Source organism: Suncus etruscus, chromosome 5 (assembly GCF_024139225.1).
Source record: "Suncus etruscus isolate mSunEtr1 chromosome 5, mSunEtr1.pri.cur, whole genome shotgun sequence".
NCBI classification, from domain to species: Eukaryota; Metazoa; Chordata; class Mammalia; order Eulipotyphla; family Soricidae; genus Suncus; species Suncus etruscus.
In genome coordinates, this window is record NC_064852.1 from 135,464,520 (window position 1) to 135,470,218 (window position 5,699).

At 42.7% G+C, this 5,699-nt stretch overlaps 1 pseudogene; it reads right to left on the minus strand.

The window, feature by feature from the left end:
• Window positions 1-571: 571 nt before the first annotated feature.
• On the minus strand, window positions 572-1,600 carry LOC126008701 (PRELI domain-containing protein 1, mitochondrial-like; annotated as a pseudogene).
• Window positions 1,601-5,699: the final 4,099 nt, after the last annotated feature.

A 5,699-nucleotide genomic window follows, 5' to 3' on the forward strand; every position in this document is an offset into this window, starting at 1 on the left:
TATTGCAAGAATGTCTTTCATTTTTCTTAAAACTCATAGATGAGTGAGACCATTCTGTGTGTGTCTCTCTCTCTCTGACTTATTTCACTCAGCATAATAGATTCCATGTACATCCATGTATAGGAAAATTTCATGACTTCCTCTCTCCTGACAGCTGCATAATATTCCATTGTGTATATGTACCACAGTTTCTTTAGCCATTCGTCTGTTGAAGGGCATCTTGGTTGTTTCCAGAGTCTTGCTATGGTAAATGGTGCTGCAATGAAATAGGTATAAGGAAGGGATTACTGTATTGTATTTTTTGTGTTCCTAGGGTATATTCCTAGGAGTGGTATAGCTGGATTGTATGGGAGCTTGATTTCCAGTTTTTGGAGGAATCTCCATATCGCTTTAAATAAAGGTTGAACTAGATGGCATTCCCACCAGCAGTGGATAAGAGTTCCTTTCTCTCCACATCCCCGCCAACACTGTTTGTTCTCATTCTTTGTGATGTGTGCCAAACTCTGTGGTGTGAGGTGGTACCTCATAGTTGTTTTGATTTGCATCTCCCTGATGTTAGTGATGTGGAGCATTTTTTTTTGATTCAACAGTATTTATTGAGTGCCTGTCACGTGCCAGGTCAGGGACATGACAGAAGACCCCTGGCCTCGTGGGGCACACAGTCCAGCTGGTCTGCCTGCCTCTGGAGGTGGGGATCAGTATGGGGCAGGGGAGCTGGCCCGTGCCACCCAGGACTCCCCCAGCCCAGCCCACAGAAAGGAGAAAGGGCTGAAGTTGACTTTAATAACCAAGTACATGGGATAGTTTGGACCACGGCGCTACACCAGCTGCTGCTTCGTGGCCGCTTTGCTTGCCAAGTCCTTGGCTTTCTCTGTAGCTGTCAGAGCCATTTCCTCCTTGGCTGTCTCCACCAGGGTCTTAGAGGGTGCCTCTCCTTGTAGGTTGGCCAAAATGTACTCAAAACCCTTCATGGTCTTGGTCACGTTACTTTGGAAGTCGGCAAGACCAAATTCCTGGACAGCTCTGGAAACCCCAAAGAGGCTGGAGGACACCCAGGCCTCAAGGCAAATTTCTGTCCACCCACTGTTATCCAGGTTGACACAGTAAACGCATCGTTCCTCCACCACCATCAGCCCTGCGTGGTTGATGTTCCAGGTGAAGGTGGTCATGGTCTGGTTCTGCAGGTCCACGATGGAATCCTCCAGGATGTACACGGAGTGCGAGACGTTGGCGGGGAACAGCCGCTTGGCCCAGCACGGCATCCTGTTGGTCTTGGTCAGGAGTCTCCGGGAGAGGAGCTTCCGATCTGCACGATGTCTTCTGTCAACACATGCTTGCTGTAGGTTCTGGTAGCGCAGCCTGAAGGCAGCGAATACTTGGTCCCAGGAGCTGCGGAGCACGCTGTGGCCCAGGAAGTACTTGATCACCTTCCCGGTGGCAGGGCCCGGCCAAGCCCGGCAGGCAGCGGGGTGCGGAGCCCGAGGGAGGATGGGGAAGGGGGAGGCACACAGGCAGCCATGCTGCTCAGTCAGCCCCGAGCTTCGCCCCAGCTGCCTTCACCACCGCCGTCCCTGCTGCTGCTTGTGGAGCATTTTTTCATGTGTCTTTTGGCCATTTGTATTTCTTCTTTGTCAAAGTGTCTGTCCATTTCTTCTCCCCATTTTTTGATCGGATTAGATGTTTTTTTCTTGTAAAGTTCTGTCAGTGCCTTGTATATTTTGGAGATTATCCCCTTATCTAATGGGTATTGGGTGAATAGTTTCTCCCACTCAGTGAGTGGCTCTTGTATCCTGGGCGCTATTTCCTTTGAGGTGCAGAAGCTTCTCAGCTTAATATATTCCCATCTGTTAATCTCTGCTTTCACTTGCTTGGAGAGTGCAGTTTCCTCCTTGAAGATGCCTGTAGTCTCAATGTCCTAGAGTGTTTTGCCTATGTGTTGTTCTATATACTTTGCTGGTTTCAGGTCTGATATGGAGGTCTTTAATCCATTTGGATTTTACCTTCGTACATGATGTTAGCTGGGGGGTCTGAGTTCAATTTTTTGCAAGTGGCTATCCAGTTGTGCCAACAACACTTGTTGAAGAGGCTTTCTTTGCTCCATTTAGGATTTCTTGCTCCTTTATCAAAAATTAGGTGATTGTATGTCTGTGGAACATTCTCTGAGTATTCAAGTCTATTCCACTGATCTGACGACCTGTCTTTATTTCAATTCCATGCTGTTTTGATAACCATTGCTTTGTAGTAAAGTTTAAAGTTGAGGAAAGTAATTCCTCTCATATTCTTTTTCCCAATAATTGCTTTAGTTATTCTAGGGTGTTTATTATTCCAAATAAATTTCAAAAGTACCTGATCCACTTTTTTGAAGAATATCATGGGTATCTTTAGAGGGAAAACATTAAATCTGTACAATGTTTTGGGGAGTATTGCCATTTTGATTAGTTAATCCTGCCAATCCATGAGCAGGGTATGTGTTTCCATTTCTGCATATCCTCTCTTATTTCTTGGAGCAGAGTTTTATAGTTTTCTTTGTATAGGTCCTTCACAATATTCTTGTTGGGTTTCAGTCTGACCTATCCAGTGTTGACAAAGCCATGTTGAATTCCCCCACAATTATTGTGTTGTTATTGATATGATTTTTCAAATTTGTCAACGATTGTACTAAATATTTTGCTGGTCCCTCATTCGGTGCATATATGTTTAGGAGAGTGATTTCTTCCTGCTGTACATATCCCTTAATTAAAACAAAATGTCCATCTTTGTCCCTTACAACTTTCCTGAGTATAAAGTTTGCATCATCTGATATTAGTGTGGCCACTCTAGCTTTTTTATGGGTGTTGTTTGTTTGGATAATTTTCCTCCATCCTTTTATTTTGTCAATGTTTGTTCTGACTATTCAGGTGTGTTTCTTGTAGGCAACAGAAGGTTGGATTGAGTTTTTTGATCCATTTAGCCACTCATTGCCTCTTAACTGGTGCAATTAATCCATTGTCATTGAGAGAAAGAAATGTCCTGGGATTTAATGCCATCTTTATATTGAAAATTGTTGTTTCCTTTGGTCAGTCTTGTCTTAAATTAGGTCTTTCAGATTTTCTCTTAAGACTGGTTTTGAGTCTGTAAAGTTGCTGAGCTGTTGTTTGTCTGTGAAACCATGTATTTTTCCGTCAAACCTAAAAGTGAGTTTTGCTGGGTACAGTTTTCTAGGCGAAGCATTCATTTCATTGAGTTTTGTCACTATGTCCTACCACTGCTTTCTGGCCTTAAGTGTTTCTGATGACAAGTCCGCTGTAAATCTCAAGGATGCTCCCTTGAATGTAATTTTCCTTTTTGATCTTGCTGCTTTCAGAATTCTGTCTTATCTGTGGTATTCGTCATTGTGACTAGGATGTGTCTTGGGGTATTTTTTCTGGGGTCTCTTTTGGTTGGTACTCTTTGGGCATGCAGGATTTGATCGCATATATTCTTTAGCTCTGGAAGTTTCTCTTTAATGATGTTCTTGACCATTGATTCTTCCTGAAAATTTTCTTCCTAGGTCTCTGGGACTTCAATGATTCTTAAGTTGTTTCTGTTGAGCTTATCATAGACTTCGATTTTTATCTGTTCCTATTCTTTGACTAATTTTTACATTGTCTGTTCATTTGCTTTAAGTTTTGTTTCCATTCTCTTCCGCTGTATGGAGTTGTTATTTATCTCATCTTCCACAGCACCCATTTTATTCTCATCTTCTGTTAGCCTGTTGGAGAGTGTAATCATTTTGCCATTCAATTTGTTTACTGAATTTTTCAGGCCTGTTATTTGACCTGTTATTTCAGTTCAGAGTTTTGTTATTTCTGCCTTCATATTTTCTTCATTCTTATTAGTGTTCTGTTCAACTCGATCCATGGTTTTTTTGAGTTCTTTGAACATCTTCCATATTTCTTGTCTAAACTCCTTATCTGAGAGATTGATTAGTTGGTTGGCCATTTTCTGGTCATCAGAATTGTCATCTTCATTCTCTATGTCTGATGCTGGCCTGCGTTGTTTCCCCATTGTCACACTTGTATTGTGGGTTTTTCTACGTGTTGTGGTGGTATTCATTGGCTAAATGATGTGTGTGCCACACTACTCTGGCTCTGCCCTTTCTGGGTAGGTCAACTTGCCTCCAAGGAAGGGGAGCCCTTCGTGGATGAAGCCTTACACAGGATCAAATCTTAGGCACAAGCACGCAGCAGAGAAGACAGTCCAGGGAGAGATGCTGGGCTTCAGTGATCCAGCTCAGTTCTTAGTGTGGTTTTTTCTTCTTCTTGCAGTGACATTCTTTTCCTTAGAAAGAGCACACGGCCATGTAGCAAAGCAGAGCTAAGTGCTCTTCTGGAGCCTCTGGGAGAATAAATTTTCTGGGCCCTTTTGGCCACTCCCAAGAAGTTTAGGAGACAGTACAGGAGACAAACACACACTGGCAGCACTCACAGTTTCTCACAGTCGGGCCCCACTGGGCTGGGGTAGATTTTTTCACCTTCTTAAAGATCTTAACAAGAAATGTCTTTCATCCTTTCTGCTCATGTGCCATTACCAAAGAATATATATACAGGAGTAATCCCTGAGCTTTGCCGGGTGTGACCCCAAAACAAAACTATATAGTTTTGTTTTGGGGTCACACCCGGCAAAGCTCAGGGATTACTCCTGGCTCTATGCTCAGAAATCGCTCCTGGCAGGCTCAGGGGACCATATGGGATGTTGAAATTTGAACCATCGACCTTCTGCATACAAGGCAAATGCATTACCTCCATGCTATCTCTCCAGCCCCATGTTTTACACTTTTTTTTTTTTTGGTTTTTGGCCCACACCCGGCGTTGCTCAGGTGTTATTCCTAGCTATCTGCTCAGAAATAGCTCCTGGCAGGCACAGGGGTCCATATGGGACTCCGGGATTCGAACCAACCACCTCAGGTCCTGGATTGACTGCTTGCAAGGCAAACACAGCTGTGCTATCTCTCCAGCCCCATGTTTTACATTTTTAAGGAGCATTCTAAGCAGTGCTCATGATGTATGTGAGTAAGGGGTGTTCACAGGCAATTATAAGGCAACTGGACTGGTGGTTCAATGCTAGTGCACTATGATAACAGTGGTATTGACGGCCTCAGGGCCACACCCACTAGTGCTGGGATAGGGCAAGAGGGGCATCCAAAGTTTTATCCTGTGATACTCAGGGGACCATGAATCGAACCCGGTCAGGTACAAGTTAGAATGCACCATAACCAATATAGTATCTTCTAGGCCATAAAGAGTTAGTGCTGTAACTACAAAATATCTTCCATTAGTTATCATTTATACTTAAAAAGTAAATCTTTGCATATATTCTCATAGACATAATCATATAAAAATTTTTGAATAATTAAGAGAAAATGTAGAGGTCTTGGGAAAGAAATATCTTGTAAGAAGTGGGGCATTATTTCACAAAAATAATGTGCCCCGTACGTGTTTGTATGAATTTTTAGTCCTTCGTTGAGCACATGATGAAACTGATCCCAGATGCAGTTCTTTTTCACTAAATGCAATCTAAAAATGAACATGCTCTTTCATTTGGGAACAAAATTCAATTATAAAGAAACAGAAAATGCAATCTGAGATCAATAGCCTATTAGAGTGCCAGCAAGAGGGATAATTTCAACTCAGTTTAAACTACTGAAATATGGGGCTATATACTGTTTATTTGCCCATGTA